Source organism: Ursus arctos, unplaced genomic scaffold, assembly GCF_023065955.2.
Source record: "Ursus arctos isolate Adak ecotype North America unplaced genomic scaffold, UrsArc2.0 scaffold_19, whole genome shotgun sequence".
Taxonomy (NCBI): Eukaryota; Metazoa; Chordata; class Mammalia; order Carnivora; family Ursidae; genus Ursus; species Ursus arctos.
Window position 1 is genome coordinate 56,366,198 of NW_026622863.1, and position 23,780 is coordinate 56,389,977.

The 23,780-nt window shown below is 42.0% G+C and overlaps 1 pseudogene; it reads left to right on the forward strand.

The window, feature by feature from the left end:
• Positions 1-17,161: 17,161 nt before the first annotated feature.
• Positions 17,162-17,593, forward strand: LOC113247304 (40S ribosomal protein S15a-like; annotated as a pseudogene).
• Positions 17,594-23,780: the final 6,187 nt, after the last annotated feature.

Below are 23,780 nucleotides of genomic sequence, written 5' to 3' on the forward strand. Positions count from 1 at the left end.
GCAAAAGTATTTCTTGAACAGAATAGTAAACATTACCTATAAAGGAGGAAATAGCTATATTAACATTAAGACTTTCTCCTCATCGAAATGCACAGAAATGAAAGACAGAGGCACACAGAGCATGAGAAAGAGCCCCATAAAAGAAACAGGTCCAGCAGATATATAGAATTACTACAAATTGATAAGAGAAAAAGGCAATAGAAAAAATGGACAAAATAAACTAACACATACTTGAAAAGGGGCTGCCCAATGTCTAATAAATACGTGCAAGGATGCTCAACTTTTATAATAATCAAGGAAATGAAAATAAAATTGCTACTTGGTGCCATCACACGCCAACCAGAAGTCAAAAAGAAAAATGACAAAATATCAAAACTGTTGACAAGGATGTGCACAAACAGAAAATCTCCTACACTGCTGGTGGGTGTGAAACTTCGTACAAACATTTTCCAAACCCCTTAGGTACCATCTCCTTAAGCTGCAAAGATGTAAGACTCTCACCCACCAATTCCACCGTTACTTATACAAGCAACCGAAATTTGTATGTGTGCCAACAAAACATGGTCGAAATTTACATACCAGCAATAATCCTAATAGTCCCAAACTGAAAACCATCCATATGTTAGTGAACAGAATGATTAAATTAATTGTTTCCGATAGACACACAATGGAACGCTACATGGCAGTGCTAATGAATGCTCAATAACAGCATGCAGCAATAAATTCACAAACAAGAGAAGGAATGACAAAAGCCAAACACAAGAGAGTTACTGCTCTGTTACTGAAGACGCAAGGCAGGCTAAAGTGACCCATGCTGTTAGATGTCAGAGCAGGGATGACCCGGAGGTGTAGTGACTGGTAAGGAGCACAGGGGTATCTGGGGGTCTGACAATATTCCATTTATTGATCCAGGTACTGAGTACAGAAATGCGATCACTTTGTGAACTTTCGAGGAGCAATGCACTTATGACGGGAGCGTGTGTCTTTAAATTTTTCAAATCCGATCAGCACTCAAAAAGATGGGATATGGTAAATAGATGAGAGTTGTCCATATACTATAAAGGGGAGAGGGTTAATAATATTAAATAAAATGACAGTGTGATTAGCTTTCAAATGTATGCTAAAATTTCTAGGTAAAACTAAGAAATAATAAAAATAAATAAAGTATACAACATCAAAGAAAAAAGTTCAGTTATAATGTAGAATTCTAAATTAGAATTATATTTTAAACTCAGAGAAAAGAAGTTAACATACATTGAATAAGAAAATAAACTCCATTGATACTCAAATGTCTCAACTATTACTATTACTCAACTATTTTTAGGGTTTTTTTTTACCTTTACTCAACTATTACAACTATTACAACTATTAAATTTAAATAGATTAATGATGTCTTTCAAAATCAAGCATTTTTTACTATTGTTCATTGGAGGTTTCCACAAGAGATATGGCAAAGTAACAGAATTAAAGTAGAAAAATTAAAAATACATTTGATGGAATTTTAACAATCAAACAACCAGCACGGCAATACGCACATCACATAACATACATTTTGAGCTTGTCATTACTGCAATTAGTACTATTTAAAATTGTGCTTAATATACAACTTTCCAATAGATTAATGCATAGAGAACAAACATAATTAAGTCTACACTACATGTTTATACACACACAGATCAAACACAGATATAGATACAGGTATAGATCCCTACACACAACAATTGTCCGTAGGTGTATATTTATAAATTCTTCTTCGTGCTTTGTGATCTAAAATATGGTAAATATTTATGTGCCTCATGTGAGCTACAAATATGGATTCCATTTCTGGTACAAGGTTCTATATACTGTCTATCTATCTATTTATCTATCTATACGTATCCATTGGGTTAAATTACTTTTTTCAAATTATTAAATGCTCAATACTTTACCTAAACTTCTAAATGTGAATACAGAGAAAGCTATATAAAAATCGCTCCTAAAATTGAGGGAAATTGAAAACCAAGGAGCCACGAACTCCATGTGAACAGAATGGATTCAAGTCTCTTCTTTTCAAATGGCTCTCACTTCAGGGCTCCCAGTTCAGGGGAAGTCTCCATCATAAACTAATCTCATCACTTCAGAGACATGACCGGTCACCTCCAAACCTCCTTCTTGCCAACAGGTCCAAATCACCTTCACAAAGGAGAGAAAGATCTGCCTTCTACAGATGCCAGTTCCATGGAATTCATGGCTTTTAAAATTATCACAATCATCTGATGTCCTTTAAGAATCAGCTAAAATGGGGGCGCCTGGGTGGCACAGCGGTTAAGCGTCTGCCTTCGGCTCAGGGGCGTGATCCCGGCGTTCTGGGATCGAGCCCCACATCAGGCTCCTCCGCTATGAGCTGCTTCTTCCTCTCCCGCTCCCCCTGCTTGTGTTCCCTCTCTCGCTGGCTGTCTCTATCTCTTTCAAATAAATAAATAAAATATTAAAAAAAAAAAAAAGAATTAGGTAATTCAGGGGTGCCTGGGTGGCTCAGTCGTTGAGCGTCTGCTTTCGGCTCAGGGCGTGATCCCAGCATTCTGGGATCGAGCCCCACATCAGGCTCCTCCGCTATGAGCCTGCTTCTTCCTCTCCCACTCCCCCTGCTTGTGTTCCCTCTCTCGCTGGCTGTCTCTATCTCTGTCAAATAAATAAATAAAATCTTAAAAAAAAAAGAATCAGCTAAAATGTAATTCTATGCTCTCCACTATATATCTAGCCACTCCAGTCCAAACTGTCCATCTTTACCTGAAAATGTTTACACATGCTCATCTCCCAAGCTCCCATAACATCATACTTCACATGAGTGACTACAGCCTCTCTAGAATGAAATGTACAAAATTGTAACTAGCTCCCCAAAGCTTTACTCACTGACCAGATTTTCCCTCTAGCACTATTCAGTTTCACTGACGTCCTGCCACATTCTTATCCATTTTCATACTCCTTTTCCTGTAATTCTACGCCTACTTCACTTCTGGGAAATTTACTATGACAAATTTACGTGACACGCTCAAAGACTTCTCCAAATATCCAGACTGTTTCAGGACTTGGTGTTTATAATTGCATAATTCCTGCACTCCTCCACTGATCATTAGCAAAACTTCAATCACATAAGTATTTACAACTATATATAAATACAACATAAGTATTTACTACTATTTACAACTATATATAAATACAACATAAGTATTTACTACTATAATTGGTTAACTTTTTTTATTGTTAACTTTGAAGAAGATGTTCAACGTGATCTGTGAACCACTGTGGGATAAACCTCTCATAATTGTACTGGGGACGCTGAGGGAGATGCGTGAATTAGCAAATGAACATTATGAAAATACATTCAATTTACGTATTTCTCATAAGACAAGGGGATTTTATATTCTTTAACCAGAGAAAGCTCGGCAGCAATACACTGCGGTTGCGGCTCAGGAGCAGAAAGGGGCTGACAGTTGGGAAACACAGAGTGATTACTAAATTAATGCTCAAGAAGTACCAGTTGAAATTATCAAAAACAGACAAAACAATATGAAAGGTAGAGGAGAGGGTGTTAAAGTAGACAAAAGTGCTCACCAGGAGAAGGATGGTTTTGGTGGCTTTGGACTCAGGTGATGATGTGGAGATGTTGGTCCTAAGAATGTGTTGGACCCTCTGCTTGTGCCTGTACAGAACGAAAACCATGGAGCCACTGGCCCAGATCATGAGAACCAAACATAACACATCAGGGAATGTTAACAGTACTGCATACAATGAGTCTCTGGTTTTGTCATGACGAACCGCAGAACAGTATCTGAAACTTTTTCTAGTTGTCATGTTTTTGTTGTTCAAAGCGCTAGTCAGAAACAAGGGATACACGAGTTTCACCAGTATCTGCAAGACCCAGCACAGGACAACTGAAGGGACAATGCACTTGAGAGCTTTCCCTTTCAGCGCTGCCCACCTGGAGTTCCTGGGGCTGATGGTGATGGCCTGGAAGACACCCAGGAGACAGGTCGTGCCAATGGACACTCCCCTGCCCACCCCACGAACATAGGGAAAAAACTTGCATCCAAAATCATTGAAGCTGTTATACCACCCAAAAGATACCATTGTATAAGGTATTCCAAGAGAGATCAGGACCAAAATGTTGGCTACAATCAGGTTTTTGACAATCAAATCTGTGGACCTTGGCCTACATGCAGTGAAATAAAGGAAGAAATAATGGTAAAGAAGACAGAAGTTCCCCAGGATTCCAACCACAGTCTGTGTTAAGAAGATCATTCCTACTGCCAGATCCCAGGTGGCCATCCTGTCAGTTCTCACTGACTGATATTTGTCTTCTGGGCTAGAGGATCCTGCATGGGAATATCAGGTGTGGGCCACATGAATCATGCAACTGATACTCGATATTCTCCACTTAGCAACACTTCCTACTTTGAAATAATACTTAAAGCTCTTCTGTCATTTAGGGCCTTCCAAGAGTTACACACACAAGCATTACTAAATACTTGTGATATGTGAATCACTGGTATAATGGCCCCCGTGCAGTCACTTCTTATTTCTCACAAATTCATGAGGTACAAACTAATGCATTCCTCATAAAGATGAGGACAACACACGCAGAGAGAGGCAAAGTGCTTTGTCTGAATTCATTCGCTAATTAGGGTCAGAGTGGGGAGCGGAACCTGGCTAGGCTGATAACAAAGTTAGTGCATTGAATCCATAATATACAAAAATCCATAATATACCAAAAAAAGCACACAGTCAGCTGTTTGCTTTCAATAAACCAGATCTCAAGTTAGTTTTATGTTTGCACCTTGTCGTTTCAGGTTGGATGGGTGGCATTTTATTTTACATTTTTGCTAAGGACAAGTTTCCACTTATTTATGAAGACTGTTTCTATAGCCACATATGAACTTGAATAAAGCTTTAGAGACAGTAATGAATTGTAGGGGCATTGATCACAGTACACAAAGCTGTAGCGTGCCCCAGGACAAGCTGGATTTCATGAATGCAAGAAGGGCTCAATTTTAGGATGGCAACAGAAAGAATCATTTGCCTTCACTCCAGGAAGAAATGTACAAGACATAGGAACTCTGGACAGGAAGCAATGGTACTTGATTACATTGTGTACATCAGAAAGAAAATTACCACTATCTTTAGATCATATATATATGTATGTATGCATATATGTATATCACTAATACCTGAATTAAATAAAATCAGTAGCAGTAAAGCAAGCTTTGTGAAAGATTAAAACACAAGACATATGCAAAATGGATATTAAGGCAAAAAACCTTGTATGCTGTGTAAGTGACATAACTTTTTAGATTGGCATTATACTATTTAAAAGCAGCAGAAAAATCACAAGATACATTTGATGTTAAAAATCTCTGGATGGGGCGCCTGGGTGGCTCAGTCGTTATGCGTCTGCCTTTCTGCTCAGGTCATGATCCCAGCGTCCTGGGATCGAGGCCCGCATCGGGCTCCCTGCTCAGCAGGAAGCCTGAGTCTCCCTCTCCCACTCCCCCTGCTTGTGTTCCCTCTCTGCTCTCTCGCTGCCTCTCTCTCTGTCAAATAGATAAATAAAATCTTTTTAAAAAAATCTTCTCTGGAACTTCAGTTATATTTTTCTTAAATGCGGTTTCCCTAACTTTACTGGAAAAAGTCTCTCCGTAACTGAAGGAGAACAATTATTTAATCTACTAAGCACATCATAGATCCAGAGTTACAGAAAACATTTCTGCGATCACACACACTGTTTCTACACACAATCAGGTCATTACTATGGATTCTTCCAACTCATTATTACAAGCGTGGAGATGTTCTGAGCGCACCTTAGAACCGGACAATTTTATCTATGGCTCCTGTAACGTAGGCTGAACAGCAGACTGACTCCAGAACTGCAGTCCTTAAGCCCATTCAAAATCAGATTTCTTTGGAGAAAGTGTTGAATTGCACACCTGAAATTAGTATAACACTGTACGTTAACCGAGAATTAAAATAAACACCTGGAAAAATCAGATTTCACGACTACTCAGATGAAAACACAACAGTCACTGACGGCGAGGATTATACTATTCGCCCTAGGAGCCATCAGGGATGGGTGTTGGTCTGGGACCCACATCCCTCTTTACTGCTCAGCTCCTGCCTCGGGATGTGCTCCACCTTCATGCCTGCCCTTGACACTGGGCCCAATTCATACGCGGAAATCCCACTTTGTCCAATATGGTCACTTACCTGGACTCCTGATACAACTCCTTGCCTTACAGATTCTACCTCTCAGATATAAAGATACAGAAAACCCACCCATGGTGGGCTCAGTGACGGTCAGAGCAGGCAGTACGGGTGCTAAGAGGGGCAGCTGGGCCCTGAGATGTGTGTTTATGACTCTGTGAGCTCCCCTCCCCTCCCAACTGCAATTATCATTTCACCTGAAGCAGCAGTGGCCCTGACAGGCTTGGGAGCTGAGAATATTTTTGAAAACCTTTTTCCCAGGTGCCAACTGCCAAGAACAACTACAACTTTCTAGCTAGCACCTCTCAAGACACTATTGGCGTGTGGGAAGAGGACACAGAGCCTGGGGGAAATAAGAAGCATAGGTAGGAAACACAGGCACAGGACAGAGAGTACTGGAGACGAGGGTGGGTGTCAGGGAGCCAAAGAGCCCAGGGGAAAGGGCCAGGGTGACAGGGTTGAGAGAGAGAAGTAAAGGTTTCCAACTTATAAACACATGGCCTCTCAGGAGAAAGGAGGGACACAGTGTCTCACTTGGAACACACTATTTGTCTGAGAAAGACATTTTCCCTTTGCTCTCCAATTCTCCAGGCCTCCTTCTCATTATCTGGAACAAACACATTTATAAAGATGCCCTTTTTTATGGCATCAATGTACCCCTTCTATTACGGGTTGCATTGAGTCCCATCAAAATTAATACGCTGAAGTCTTAACTCCCGGTAGCTCACAATGTGCCCTTACTTTTTTTACATTTCTTTTACTTCCAGTTAACATACAGTGTAATATTAGATTCTGGTGTATACTATAGTGATTCGACGCTTCCATACAACCCCCAGTGCTCATCACAAGAGCACAGCTTATCATTCCTCACCTATTAAACTCATCCTCCCACCCACATACCCTCTGGTAACCATCAGCTTCTTCTCTATAGGTAAGAGCCTGAGAAAGTTAAACCTCTTCTACCCTACCCAGATAATCACTATCAAGAATTATTTTCATTCGGGGCGCCTGGGTGGCGCAGTCGCTAAGCGTCTGCCTTCGGCTCAGGGCGTGATCCTGACGTTATGGGATCGAGCCCCACATCAGGCTCCTCTGCTATGAGCCTGCTTCTTCCTCTCCCACTCCCCCTGCTTGTGTTCCCTCTCTCGCTGGCTGTCTCTCTCTGTGTCAAATAAATAAAATAAAATCTTTAAAAAAAAGAATTATTTTCATTCAACTCCCTAAATGCATAAACAAGAGGTGGTTTGATAAAAATCACTCATCACTAATCGCACTGACCACACTGAAGTGTTTCAGGGAATAGAGCACATCTATTTCCATTGCATAAAGATATCTCCTTTACAGACCACTGACTGAGGGAAGCTATTTGTTTGAAAAGTATGGCCAGTCTAACAATGTTTATGTAAACATTGAATCAAAACAGAATATGGTAAAAGGGTGTGTATTTATCTTATGCTATTTCTGATATAATATCAGGTATACTCTAATGCTACATAAAAAACAAAATAAACCTGATGAAGATTATTACATGTGGAGATGAAAACTGCATCGGTTGTGGGATATCAATATTTACTGTTATTGTTTACCATTAAGTATGTTTCTGCATTTAAAGGCACACCTTGGAGATATTCCACATTTGGTTCCAATCACATTCATAAAGCCAGTATCTCCATAAAACGCTCACATGAATTTTTTGACTCCCCAGTGCACATACCAGTTATATTCGCCCTGTACAGTAGTCTGTGAAGTGTGCACTACCATTACGTCCCAAAAACCAATGTTCATGACAATTAAAAAGGACCTTATGGCTGAAAAGTGCCAGGCATCATCAGCCTTCGGCAAGGTATAACCTTTTTGCTGCTGGAGGGTTTTGCCTCCATGCTGAAGGCTGCTGACCGGTCAGGGCGGTCATTACTGAAGGTGGAGGTAGATGTGGCAATTTCTTAAAAGAAGACAATGACGTTTTCTGAATTGATTGAGACTTCCTTTCACGCACAATTTCTCTATCGCACGCGATGCTGTTTCACAGCATTTTGCCCACAGAACTGCTTTCAGAACTGGAGTTCATCCTCTCCAGCCCTGCCACTGCATTACCAACTAGGTCTACGTAATGTTCTGCGTCCTTTGTTGTCATTTCTACAGTCCTCACAGCAACCTCACCAGCAGGAGATTCCATCTCAGGAAACCACTCTCTTTGCTCCCCCAGAAGCAGCAACTCCTTATCCGTTCAAGTTTGATCATGAGAATGCAGCAATTCTGACCCATCTTTAGGCTCCACTTCCTTTTTATTTTTTTTTTTTAAGATTTTATTTATTTAATTGAGAGAGAGCAGGAGGGGAGGGGCAGAGGGAGAGGGAGAAGCAGGCTTTCCCCAGTGAGCGGGGAGCCCCACACGGGGCTCCATCCCAGGACCCTGGGATCATGACCTGAGCCAAAGGCAGCCGCTCAAAACCGACTGAGCCACCCAGGGGCCCCTTCAGGCTCCACTTCTAACTCAGGTTCTCTTGTTAGTTCAACCACATCTGCAGACATTTATTCATTATATTTACACACGGTCATGGAGCCCTCCAACAATGACAATTGTAACATCAAAGATCACTGATCACAGATCACTATAAGAAAAAAACAACAATGGAAAAAGAGTTTGAACTATTGAGAGAATTACCAACGTGTAACGCAGAGACACAAAGCGCAAATGCTGCTGGGAAACTGGTGCTGACGGACTTGCTCCAGGCAACGTTCCCACTGACCTTCGGTTTGTAAAAAACACAGTATCTGCGAAGCACCACAAAGCAAACTGCAATAAGAGGGAGTGTGGCCCTGTTTGGTTTCTATTGTTGGAACAAATTTTCATGAAACCAGCAGCTTTAGACTTCATTCATTTATTTTCTCACAGGTCAGTAGAGGTGAGAAGGCCCAAAGCGAGACGCTGGCTCTCCTGGGCTCTTACCTGGAGTCTCTGGGGGAGAATCACCTCCAGGCTGATTTCTGTTGTAGGCAGCGGTCCTTTCCACGGACAACCTCCACGAGGCTCCCTCCACCTTCACAGCCAGCTCAGCACATGGAATCCCCCTCCCGTTTCCAATCTCTTCCTCTTCCATTGCATCTAATTGAATTCTTCTGCTTTCAGGGCCATATGATTACACTTGGTCCATTCAGACAAGCCAGGATAATCTCTCTATTTTAAAGTCAGATGATGGGGCGCCTGGGTAGCTCAGCCGTTAAGCGTCTGCCTCCGGCTCAGGTCACGATCCCAGGGTCCTGGGATCGAGCCTTCCATCAAGCTCCCTGCTCGGCGGGAAGCCCGCGTCTCCCTCTCACACTCCCCTTGCTTGTGTTCCCTCTCTGTTAAATAAATAAAAAACAATAAAGTTAGATGACGAGTAACCTTAATGACATCTGCTAAGTCCCTTTTGCCACGTAAGATAATATCAACCAACGGATAAGACCAAGAAACTGCCACCTCGATAGGACAAAAATTAAAATATTCTTAATTATAATCATATCCACAAGCCTGTTACCAGTGTTTACCATCTGGGATGGTTTCACACAAGGAACAAATATTACCTACAATTTTTTAATTCTGTCTTATGTTTCATTCCTTATATAAAGCATTGATTACATTTCAGAATTATTCCACAAAAGAACAAAAACTTCATCACATCACTTTTGGACAATACAAGTTCTTGAAGACTGAAGTATTGGGAAGGGTCAGGCCTGCCACCTGCTGCCAATACTGAGTCCCTGGTACCAGGACAGGCTCTCCTGCCAGTCCCACCCCAGGCACACCTTCCACCTGAAATTCACACAGGAAGCGGATAGGGATGAAGTGCTGATCATTCAACCTTCTACCTATGGTCCTATTGCATGTTAAAATTTTTGTAGGAGCAATTTACATGAGTAAGAGTTTTGCTTCATGGGCTCAAAGAAAAAATGATCCGTGAGTAATCTGTGGCTCCCATGTCAATGAGGGAATTGAGGAGCCGGGGAATGAAATCACCGAATCCCGTTAGGCCCCACACCGCCATCCTCTGAATCTCCATACTGGTCCCCTCTGTACCTCTATTGACCTGGAGACCTTCATCCTATGAGTCCTTAGGTCTTTTCCATCCCTAAGAGCCTTCCCCATCGCCCTTCAACTCCTTAATTTGCATATGCTCCTCCCACTTCCACCAGATCCCTTCTACTTCCACACCTCACCTCAATTCCTCATCCATTGGAATTGATTCTGTCAATTCTCTGCCACAGGCCATTACTGCAACCTCAGCCAAACGCTCATGGCTTCCCCTGCCTCTGCCTTCCGTCGGGACTATAGTTCTCCTAGTCCAGTGACCTCAGCCCAATTCCATACATTCCTCTCGCCTCCATCAAAATACCAGCTTTCACATATTCGTGCCATCACCTCCCTGTGTCCCCCGTTCACCTTCCCACATCTGCTGTTTTCCTCTGAGCTCCTTAGTCTACTCAAACCCACGACCCTCCCCCATTGATTTCATCACCCACAATCATCTTGTCTCCACGAGCCCATGATCCCCCTGTAAGGTTCCTACTCTCCATCCCACCTCTGGCTCTATCATAGAGATTACCTATCCCCAGGACATTCACATCCCAAAATACACTGTCATTGAGTTTTGAGTTTCCTGTTTTGTGCTGCCTTGACCCAGTTTGGAGTCCCAGGCTAGGGGACAGTAGGCTCTCCTTCTCGAGCAACTGATCAAGTCCACACACCCATCCTGCCCCTCATGGAGCTCTCCTACTTCCAGCCACCATGCACCAGCTCTAATTGTTCTGGGGCCAACTACCACTGGATGAGGAACCATCTCTATGCCCTAGAACTTAAGGAATTATTCGAACCAGCCAATGCTCAGGGAGCCTTGAAACCCAGCTAACCCCACTCTCTTTGCCATAGATAAGCTGCCCCTCCACCTCCAGGCTTCTGTTTCCCTTCTCCAGGGGCAGACCTGTGTGGCCTGCGTGTCCTTTGATATCACACTGCAAGTAATACAGTTCTGCCTTGCATGTCATTGTGTTGTATGAAACCATCAAAAGAATCTTTCAGATTGGAGAGCAATGGGACTGTGACATCTGTCACCCCACTGATGGCCAGGATTGATTCCACTGATCTGGCTGCCTAGGCAGGTGTCCCCTTCCTTTCTCCTCATTGTATGTACATCCCTCCCAAAGCTGTACACGCAGCTGAAGATGACAACCTTCCCTCATAAGAGGGGACCTCTCTTTGGTCAACAGCATGCAAATAGCTGTGCTCCCCTGCTGGAACCTCAAGACAAGCTCTCAAGCTCCATTTGTAGGAAAATGTAAGGGGACGTCAAGGGTCTCAGACTCCAGAAACATCCATCTGAGTTGCTGCATGGGTAGTCTGCCTTTCTTATGAAATGAAATGAAATATAAAATAAATTAAAATAACATAAGATAAAATCAAATCAAATCAAGAAAAGAATAAAATCAATCTTATAAAAGACCTACTCCTCGTCCCACTGTGCTCCTTAACCTGCTGTGGACATGGACTTTCCTGTGCCTCTTACACAGCCCTGCCCCTCACTCACTTGTGCGCACTCTCTCCGTTCCGATCTATTTTTTCATTTCATGACCTCAGCACCCCTTATCCCCACAGAGCCCAGTATGTGCTACACCCTCCGTTTCCTCGCATACCTTGTCCACTTGTGCATGAGGCCCCACAGTGCCATTAACCATGCCATATACTTTACCCACTGTGTAGTTTAACCTCCTGACTCTCATACCCACACCCCTGCTCTCTGCACCCCTCCTGCTATACCCCCTTTCCAGTGCTCTATTTCTCACCCAGCTCTCAGACATACTCAAAGTTTCTCACCACACCAACCCACTTGAAGCGGCAAAGCCCCAGAGCATTATTTCAATGTTGTACACTTTAAATGTTCCATTGTGGGCTGTGATTGGTGAGAAGGAGTCTAAAGGGCAATTAGGATCCTCCTGTCTTGCCTCACAGGTTTGGAAATACTCGTAAAACTTTCACCTACAAACATGTTACCGAGATACGTATCTACCTGGTGACTGTGTGAGTGACTGTGGGAAAGAGAGTGGGACGGTATCATCCGTGTGGGTGCATGCAGCATGAGTGTGTCAGAGTGTGGACAACTGCGTGTGGTGAGTGTGCATGTGAGTGAGAGTATGAAGTGACTCAAGTACATATTTTAGCATGTTTGAGTCTCTCCATGCACATACGTGCATTTGCACATATGCCTCAGTAACCACTGTGTGTGCACTTGTGTGTGAAGAATGGGTTGTCAGCCATATGGCTTCTCTTGTGTGACGTAGCAACTAAGCAGGTAGAGAATTTGCCTCCCCCAAAGGTAGATCTGCAGATCAAGAAGGGAATTAAGGAATTCAGTTAGCACAAAATTATGAAAATGTGTGTAATGATACAGAAAATGGATGAGCTGTTTCTTTATATTTTTTCAAGATTTTACTTATTTATTTGAGAGAGAGGTCACAAGCAGGGGAAGAGGCAGAGAGTGAGAGGGAGAAGCAGGCAGGGAGCCCAACATGGGGCTCGATCCCAGGACCCCAGGATTATGACCTGAGCCAAAGACAGATGCTTATGGTCTGAGCCACCCAGGGGTCTCGATTAGCTATTTCTTTAAATCTATCCCTACCCCATCCCGCTTCTTCCAAATGTGGGGCATATTTGCACTCATAGGTTGCCAACTGGTCCTGTAAATACTTTGCCATAGGTAGATGTCCAAACATGTTTATGTTTTGTTGTGAGAAAGTCCTGGGCAGAGTCCGGGAGGTAACCAATGTAGAGAAGAATTGGCCTCCCCCAAAGGGAAATCTGGCCTTTGCCCTCTGATACTGGGAGGAGATCTCTAGATCTTTCCTAGGCCAGGCCTGATAGGAGTGTCTTTGTTTGTTTGGAGGCTCGGTCACCAGACTGTCTAACAACATGCTTTAGGATGGGTCTTTGTGGGTTTTTGTTTTTGTTTTGTTTTAAAGATTTTATTTATTTATTTAACAGAGATAGAGACAGCCAGCGAGAGAGGGAACACAAGCAGGGGGAGTGGGAGAGGAAGAAGCAGGTTTTCAGTTTTCTGAAAATGTTGTATGAAGCATTCTCTCCACTTGCTATTACTTATCATTGCTTCTTCCAAGCGGAGGAGCCTGATGTGGGGCTCGATACCATAATGCTGGGATCACGCCCTGAGCTAAAGGCAGACGCTTAACGACTGCGCCACCCAGGCGTCCCTGTTTTTGTTTTGTTTTTTGAGAGAGAGAAAGAGTGGGCAAGAAAGAGAGAGAAGGAGCAGGGAGAGAGACAGAGGGAGAGGGAGAACAGACTCGCTACTGGGCAGGGAGTCCGACATGGGGCTCGACCCCGGGACTCTGGGGATCATGACCTGAGCCGAAGGCAGATGCTTAACCAACTGAGCCACCCAGGCACCCCTAGGATGGGTCTTTGAGCCCAAAGTATCATAATGTCAGCTTCTGGGAGAATTGGAGACAAAAGTTATCAGCTCGCCTGGGGATAGAATGACGACTAAGGTCAGCCATCCAGAAGGTAAGTGGCAGACTTATTGTAAAAACTCTGGGCACCAAGGCTTGGGTGAGCCTCCCCCCTTGGCAACACTCCATGAGTATTATCCCATATTGACCCCTGAAAGTAACACTCCATGACTCCACAGCGACAGGACAGCTAGAAGATCCACAGTGAGTACTTTTCCTGAAATTTACCCCATGAATATCATCCGTGTCTGTGGTTAATCTGTATCCTTTCCCTGTTAAAAAAAAAAAACAAAAAAAAAAAACCACAACATTGAGTAGAACAGCTCTCAGTGAGTTCTGGGAGTACTTTTAAAGAACGATCAGAACTGAGCCAGGTTTTGGGAAACTCCCAACTTGCTGTTGGTGTCAGTAGTGAGTGTGGTCTTGTGTGCATGGTGGTCCCTCTAACATCTCAGTTGGAATAAAACTCTCACAGGTGGAATGGATGGCAGATGTAGACCAAATGGTGGATTCGCGTGTCAGAAAACCCGAAGAATCTATTCTGGCTCTTAAATTTTATACTTCTTCACTGATTACATAATCAGTGAATGCTCCTTAATGAAATTTCAGCATAAGCCCGTTTAGAGAACTCTGCTAACCATTCAGAGCAGCTGAACTAAGAAAGGAGCTTTGGCTTCTCTGATACTTCAAAGAATGATAGAATCTCTCTGATCCTGGGGCTTTTATTTATAACGGACATTTCCTCAACATCTATTTTTACAGATTTTGTTTGTTTGTTTAGACCTCCTACCACGGCTGGGATTGATATTGGTAAAGTTATTTTCCTAGAAAATTTCTATATCATTTCCAAATCAATTTGCATTTACTTCTATTAATGAGCCCAATAATTTCTAAGGTAAGTGACTGATGTCAAGCTTTTGCTTTTACTCTTACCCCATTAGAAATTTTTTCAGGTAGTTTGGTATCACTTAGTCTAGAATACTTCAATAATGGTGCAGCTTAATGGTCGAAGATTAAGAGTGAATTTAATATGGGGAGCCTGGGTGGCTCAGTCGGTTAGGTGTCTGCCTCCAGCTCAGGTCATGAGGTCATGATCTCGGGGTCCTGGGATGGAGCCCTGCGTCAGGCCCCTTGCTCAGTGGGGAGACTGCTTCTCTCTCTCCATCTCCGTCTGCTGCTCCCCTTGCTTGTGCTCTCTCTCAAGTAAATAAATAAAATCTTTAAAAAAATAAACGAATTTAATGTGGCATAGCAGAACTTCTCAAGGAAGTAGGGATTCCAGGCACTTTCTCTCTTACCATCATGTCTTCCTTTTCCACCCTCATCACAGATTCAGGTCCACAGTGCTGATTTTCAAGCACCTGTTTACACCCACTTCCTGATCATTCTCCTTAAGGGTATCCACAATACAAAAACAGATTTTAGTTGCAACCTATTTCCTCATGATTTGGAATGTAACTTTGTTTTCTATCCTCATGTGTTGGCAGGGTGTGTCCAATGGCACCACTTGCCTCTTAAGCATCTCTAGCCATTTCTCTCAGTCCCAGAAATGACAGGCTTCGTATTTTATCTGTAATGTTTAAATCAGTGACATATTCAGAATTGATTTGTCCCATGCTGTAGGTAATGATTGTGGTTGTATTTTTTTTTTCCGTTGTGGGTAACAAATTTCAGTTTTCTGAAAATGTTGTATGAAGCATTCTCTCCACTTGCTATTACTTATCATTGCTTCTTCCAAGTGAAACCACCTCATCTTTAGTGCTGACTTTTCCATGGAAGATCCGGGTACTTCTCCCCATCTCCTCCTACCTCTCAAAGTCTTCGGCAATCCCACAGGAGCAAACCACCAAGTTACTCTTCATATCTAAATCTTCAATGAGCCTTTTTATTCACAGGAATGAGTGTTGCTACCATTTAGAGGGAAACATGCTGAATGACAGAATGGCTTCCAGGGACTTGGCAATAGCAACAATCTTCTTATCACAGACGATAGCTGGAATCCTGGGCAATTTCTCTCTTCTTTACCACTATCTCTGCCATTACCACACTGAAGACTGGTTGAGGCCCACAGATTTGCTTCTCAAGCACCTGATTATAGCCAACTCCTTGCTGATGCTATCAAAAGGAGTCCCCAGACATTGGCAGCTTTTGGGTTGAAATATTTCTTCCATGATTCAACATGCAAACTTCTTTTGTATGTTCAGAGAGTGGGCAGGCGAGTGTCCAGTGGCAATATCTAACTCTTGTGGAATCTTTCTAAGGTGGAACCGATGGGTATTCAGGATTTCCTCAGATGCCCGAATGTCGGAACTACATGGGCATCGTTGAGGTGAATAAATCAGGGTAACCTCATCCAGATACATAGTATCTTATTGGTAATAGTCTTTTTTAAAAAATTATTTATTTGAATTCAATTTAGTTAAGATATAGTGTATTATTAATTTCTGGGGTAGAATTTAGTGATTCATCAGTTGCATATAATATCCTATGCTCGTTACATTAGTGCCCTCCTTAAGGCCCATCACCCAATTACCCTTTTCCCCCACCTCCTCTCCAGTCTTAATCGAATATTGTTTGAGGTAAGTTGAATGGATGTGATCCTAGCCCCTTGTCAGATTAATCAGAGAATTTGAACAACTGACGTATTCATGGGAAATTGTGCAAGGAGCTAATGCACTCCATAAATCAGTGTTGGAAATTGTTGGAAGATGGTCTACTATGGGTTTTTCATGTATGTTCACGCCTTATGAAAAGAAGCATGAACAGCTTTTATTCAAGACTGTGTTTAGAAAAGAACCTTGGGGGGGGCACCTGGATTGTGCAGTCAGTTAAGCATCCAACTCTTGGTTTCGACTCAGGTCCTGATCTCAGGGTCGTGAGAGCAAGCCCCATGTCAGGCTCTGTGCTCCAGGAGGAGTCTGCTTGAGATTTTCTCTCTCCCTCTCCCTGCCCACCCCTATCCTCGTGCTCTCTCGCTCTCTGTGTCTCTCTCCCAAATAAATAAATAAATAAATAAATAAATCTTTGAAAGAAAAGAAAAGAGCCTTAGAAGATAGGGACAGTGTCACCCTATGGAAGACTGGAACTGACTTATTTACTATACAGGGAAATAAAGATAATGTCTTCCTCATGGGCAAAGAGTACAGCAGGTGTGCTAGCAGGCTCCTTTAAAAGATTCCATTTTCCTCGGGCTTTCTTAATGTGATGCAAACCAACTGCATGTGTAGCATTCATCTGGGCCTCCCTGCAGCACCATGCTTGGAATAAGGCTGGACAAGCAAGGAGACCAAGGGAAACTTGCAATCAGATGTTCATGCTGCCTGCCGTGCCCTCCCCCAGCCTGCTCTCTTTAAAAATAAATAAATCCTTCTAAAAAATAAAAACAAAACAGCCCGTCTTCTTTCTGCCATCTTTCCATGCCGCCATAATGGTACGGATGAATGTCCTGGCAGATGCTCTCAAAGAGCATTAACAATGCTGAAAAGAGAGGCAAACGCCAGGTTCTTATTAGGCCGTGCTCCAAAGTCATCGTCCTGTTTCTCACTGTGAGGATGAAGCATGGTTACATTGGCGAATTTGAAATCATTGATGATAACAGAGCGGGGAAAATTGTTGTGAACCTCACGGGCAGGTTAAACAAGTGTGGAGTGATCAACCCCAGATTTGATGTACAACTGAAAGATCTAGAAAAATAGCAGAATAACCTGCCCCCATCCCGCCAGTTTGGTTTCATTGTACTGACAACCTCAGCTGGCATCACGGACCATGAAGAAGCAAGACGAAAACACATAGGAGGGAAAATCCTGGGATTCATTTTCTAGGGATGTAATACATACATGCAAATAAAATGCCTCAGTGGAAAAAAACCAACAGATCCAGAGATAGACACATAGATGATAGAAGATAGATGATAGATAGATAGATAGATAGATAGATAGATAGATAGATAGAGCTATTTAAAAGTTGCATTATGTGATGAGCACTGGGTGTTATATGCAACTAATGGATCATTGAACCCTACATCAAAAATTAATGATGTACTATATGTTGTCTAATTGAACTTAATAAAAAAAATAAAAAAAAAATAGAAGTTGGATTATACTAAAGCAAAAGCTCACCTACTCTCTAAATCAAAATCAATTTAGGTATTCAGATTAGGATGGAGACAGGAGAGGGCCAACTGATCCCTATCCAAATGGAGAACTTTAAGTTGTTTGGGCAGTCCAGCTACATGGCAGACAGGAGAACAGGAACAGCAGGAACAGGGTGAAGATCCAAAAAGCCTCATAGGCAGAGCAGCCTTGAGGGGCTGTGGAAGAAAAACAATTATTATAGGAGGATAACAAGTCTTTGCCCGAGAGAGCCCTGGTACCTTCTCTCTGTCATTCTTACAATGTCTTTTTAAAATCCATGTAGTTCATGGAGATTTTTATGTGTAAATGGATTCTTTTGAGAATGCACACCGGGGCCTCAATTTGATGTCTGTCCTTATACGCAGCAATGTCTAAATTTTATGGGGAAGGTTGAGGTGAGAACACAGGAGATCCTGATAGTGTAAACTCCTGGAAATAAGAACAAATTCCTGGGAAATCTTTAGCCTTTCAAGGCCGTGGAACTAGTACAGTAAAAAAGATCCCTGCTAGGATACAGCTAGACCCCGCTGATATCTGGGACATACGTACAATAGACAGAGTTACCCCAAGGATAATGTTTATATGATGAGACAAAGGAAGTGAAATAAATGGATGTCCAAAGAAGAGCAGAGAAATCAAATTGGCCCTGCAAGTTTGGAATCAGCTAGACTGAACAGTGGGGACAGTGATAAATTTTTTTCTGTGCTGTCCTGACCCAGGTTTGAGGCCGTGGTTAGAGGCCAGTCATTTTCCCCTTGCTGAGCAGCTGATTAAGTAAATATGTCAAACCACAGTGAGCCTCGTTCCATTGTAACTTGTCCCAATCCCATTCCCATCTCTTCAGCTCCACAGTAGCCCTGAAAACTGACCACCCTGCAACTACAGTAACAGTGAAAATCAGCAACCTAGCAGCCACTGGAGGAGGCAAGAATGGCTCTGGAGCTCCCCAAAAGCCCAACCCCAGAGAATTTTCCCTATTTAACCTATCTGCCAGCTTAGTGGAAATATATTCTCATGGCTTTTCTCTATTTGATCTGACTCAGCTTGATCTGTGCGAACACTCTTACATTTGGGCATTTATTAGAAACAATCAGTGGCAACTGTTTAACACTGCAGAGTCTGGAAGGTGACAGTGTGTGGGTATGTGATTCAGCAACATAAGAAGAAGGCACACAGAAAGTGGGAGAATAGGATAAGAGGGGGTGATGGGAGGATGCAGAGGTGTGGGGTATAGAGAGTACAGGGAAAGACATAAGGCAGGGGGATAAAAGGTAAAAGGGTGTTAAATGTTGCTTAGGAGTTAAAGTGCAAGGCCAGGCTTAGGATTACAAAGGAACAAAATGTACAGGGAAGTTAAGGGCAAGGGAGTTATTAGGATCTGGGTGGAAAAGGTATACAGGGTGTAATGAGAAAAGGGGAATAATGGCAATAGAGAGGTGATGGACAAACATGATAAAATATTAAGAACTAAATCTATGAACCTTGAAAGAAAATATAAGGGTCCATCTTGATGGCCTTGGATTTGATCATGGCTCTTTAGACAACAACAAAAGCACAAGCAACAGGTGAAAAAACATATAAATTGGACTTCATCATAACATAAAACCTTTGTGCATCAAAAAACACTATCAGGAGAGTGAAAGACATCATACAGGATAGGAGAAAACAATTGCCAGTCATATATCTGATAAGAGAGTAGTGTCTAGAATATAAGAACTCTTATATCTCAACAACAAGACAGAAACACAATTTGAAAATGGATAAAGGATTAAATAGACATTTCTCTGAAGAAAATATACAGATGGCCAAGAAGCACATGAAAAAATGCTCAATGCCATTAGTCATCTAGAAAATGCAAATCAAAACCACAATGAGTCACACCCATTAGAATGGCTACTATGAAAACAAACAAAAAATTTTGGTGAGAATGTAGAGAAACTGGAACACTTGAGCATTTCTGGTGGAAATGTAAAATGGTGCATCTGCTATAGAAAATAGTATGGCAGCTCCTCACAAAATTAAACATAAAATTACCACATGATCCAGCAATTTCATTTCTGGGTATATGCCCAGAAGAATGGAAAGCAGGAATTTAGATTTATTTTACACCAATGCTCACAGCAGCATTATTCACAATAGCCAGAACATGGAAACAACCCAAACGACTATTGATGAAGGAACAAAATTCAGCCTTATAAAATAATGAAATTCTGATACACACTACAACCTGGATGAACCTGGAAGACATTATGCTACATCAAAAAAGTCAGACACAAAGGATAAATATTGTATGACTCTATTTAAATGAAGTACTTAGGTCAAATTCATACAGACAGAGTAAAATCATGGTGGTAAGGAACTTGAGGGGCAGAATGAGAAGTTATTGTTTGATGGGTATGGAGTTTTAGGCTGAGATGATGAAAAAGTTCTGGAAATGGATGGTGATGACAGTTGCACATTAAATAATGGAAATCCACTTAATGCCACTGAACTGTACACTTAAAAATTATTAAAAAAAAAAAAAAAGTGGGGCGCCTAGTGGGCTCAGACCATACAGCGTGTGACTCCCGATCTGGGGCTTGTGAGTTCAAACCACATGCTGGGCATAGAGCTTACTTAAAAAAAAAAAGGATAAAAGTGTTAAGTTTTATGTTATGTGTATTTTATTTTATGTTATGTGTATTTTACCATAATAAAAAAAAGGCACTAGCAAACCATTATGAAATACCACTTTAGACCCACTACAATGGGTATTACTAAAAAAAAGAAACCTTGAGGGGTGCCTGGATGGCTCAGAGGAGCACGTGACTCTTACCCTGGGTCGTGAATTTGAGCCCCACGTTGGATGCAGAAATTACTTATATTAAAAAAAAAAACTTTAGGGGCGCCTGGGTGGCACAGCGGTTAGAGCGTCTGCCTTCAGCTCGGGGCGTGGTCCCGGCGTTCCGGGTTCGGGCCCCGCGTCGGGCTCCTCCTCTGTGAGCCTGCTTCTTCCTCTCCCACTCCCCCTGTTTGTGTTCCCTCTCTCGCTGGCTGTCTCTATCTCTGTCAAATAAATAAATAAATAAATCTTTAAAAAAAAAAAAAAAAAAAAACTTTAAAAAAAGAAAAAAGAAACCTTAAAAATAATACATGTTGCTGAGGATTTGAAGAAATTGGAACCCTCATACATTACTGGTGGGAATGGAAAATGGTGCGGCCACTGTGGAAAATGATTTGGAAGTTCTTCTGTAAGTTAAATATAGGCTTACCATGTGACCCAGCAATTCCACTCCTAGGTATGTACTCAAAAGAAATAAAAGGGTGAAGGAGATCGAAGATAAAAACTTCCAGGTATAAAATAAATAAGACATGGAGAAGTAATGTACAGCATGGTGACTATGGTTAATAATACCATATTGCATATTATAGGCGCCGAAGAGAGTAAATCTTAGAAGTTCTCATCACACACACAAAAATTTTTAAACAATATGATGACAGATGTTAACCAGACTTACCGTGGTGACCATTTTGCAAGAGATACAAATATCAGATCATTATGTTGTTCACCTGAAACTAATATAATGGTGTATGTCAATTATACCCCAATGAAAAAAAGAACTGAAAAAGATGTTCAAACAAAAAGTATACAAGAATGTTCACAGCAGCCTTATTCATAACAGCCAAAGGGGGAAACAAAAGGTGGTGTAAACATACAATGAGAAAATTTTTTCGCCATAAAAAGGAATAAAATACTGGCACGTAGTACAACATGGATGACTCTTGAAAACACTATGCTAAGGGAAAGAAGCCAGAAACAAAAGGACACATATTATGTGACTCCATTTATAGGAAATATACAGAAGAGTCCAATTCAGAGAAAGAAAGCATATTAGCAGTTCTCGTGGTTGGGGAAGGAGGGAATGGGAGTGAACTGATTAATGAGCACGCAGTGATCAAAATGTCATGGACCTAGATAATGGTGATGGCTGCACAATGTTAGGAATGAACTAAATGCCACAGCATTGTACCCTTAAAGTGGTTAAAAGGGTCAACTTTATGATGCATATATTTTACCCCTAATTTAGAAAACATATCGACCCTTTAACTCAAGAATCCTCCTTCCTGGCTCTATTGCTTTAAATTCAAAGCACCTTTCTTCATAAGGACATATCATAAGGTTGTTTATTGTTTACAATAGTGGAAAACTGAGAACAACCTAAATGCCTACCGGAGGAGAATGGCTGACGATACATTATGGCTACTGTGTGCCAGTTGGTATGAAAAGATCACATGATATACTCGGATATTAAATGAGCAAGTTGCAAAGTAATACATAAAGTGTTATCTCATGATTATGAAGTCAAAATAAAAATATCAACAACAACAAAAACTTTAAAGGCCCGTGGAGCACAGGGCACCATTACCTCTCATGGACTACAAGCTGGACTCAACACTCAGAAATCTACCTCCTTGGGAGCCTCACAGTATGATTACCTGGGCTACTTCATTCACCAACCAAGGTTGATTCTGGGCCCTCCCAAGATCAAATGACAGACTAGCTGGAGGAGGCACACACTACCCAGGAGATCACAGTGTGAAGTCAGAGCTGAGATACACTTTTGTCAAACACAGCTTCTCAAACTTTAATGTACATACAAATGACCTGGGTATCCTGTTGAAAGAGATTCTGGGGCCCCACGCTCAGAAATTATGATCCCGATATATTGGGGGAGGGGAACAAAGATGACGGCTAGGAAGGGGACCTCGTTTCATCTGGTCCCTCGAATTTAGCTGGATATCTATCGAACCATTCTGAACACACACAAATTCAACCTGAGATGTAAGATTTATCTGGATCTCCACAAGCATAAAAACGACTACTTTTTTTGAGGTAGGAGATCCGGAACTTTGAATCTTCGGGGGAAATGTCCAAAGATAAGCAGAGGGGGAGGGAGCTTCCATAAGCTGGCCATTGGAAAGTGATATAACACCAGAGCAAAAAAATCGACACCCTTGGAAATCTACTCTAGTGAGAGGCACCCCCTTCTGGAAAGGGCACAGGGGGCAAGTAGAGCAGAATTATAGGGGGATCACTGTGGCCTCAGGATTCCAGAAGACTCAGAAAGAATGGGGGAGCCCGAACTGGTAGAGTGCCCAAGTAGTAGAGTGGGGAGACTGGGTGTGGTCAGCGAGCCCAGAGGGGACATTCAGCTCCAGACACTGTAAACTGCTAGCTGAGCCAGTAGGGAGACCGCCCACTGCCTGACCACCCTGAAAAGGACTCGAAGCTGTGGGCTGTCTAACATCCCAAATTTAAAAAATCATGAATGAAAGGGGAGAAATCACGACCAATACCAAGGAAATAGAGGCAATTATTAGAACTTATTACCAACAGCTATATGCTAACAAACGAGGCAATCTGGAGAAATGGATGCCTTCCTGGAAACTTATAAACTACCAAGACTGAAACAGGAAGAAACAAACAATTTGAACAGACCAATAGCCAGCAAGGAAATTGAAACAATAACCAAAAAGTTCCCAAAAAACAAGAGTCCAGACCCCGATGGCTTCCCAGGGGAATTTTACCAAACATTTAAAGAATAATTCATACCTATTCTACTAAAGCTGTTCCAAAAAATAAAATAGAAGGAAAACTTCCAAACTCATTCTATGAGGCCAGCATTACCCTGATCCCAAAACCAGAAAAAGACACCATCAAAAAGGAGAATTACAGACCAATATCCCTGATGACTATGGACGCCAAAATACTCAACAAGATCCTAGCCACTAGGATCCAACAATACATTAAAAGAATTATTCACCACAACTAGGTGGGATTTACTCTTGGGATGCAAGGGTGGTTCAACATTCGCAAATCAATCAACGCGATAGATCACATTAACAAAAGAAGAGACAAGAATCATATGA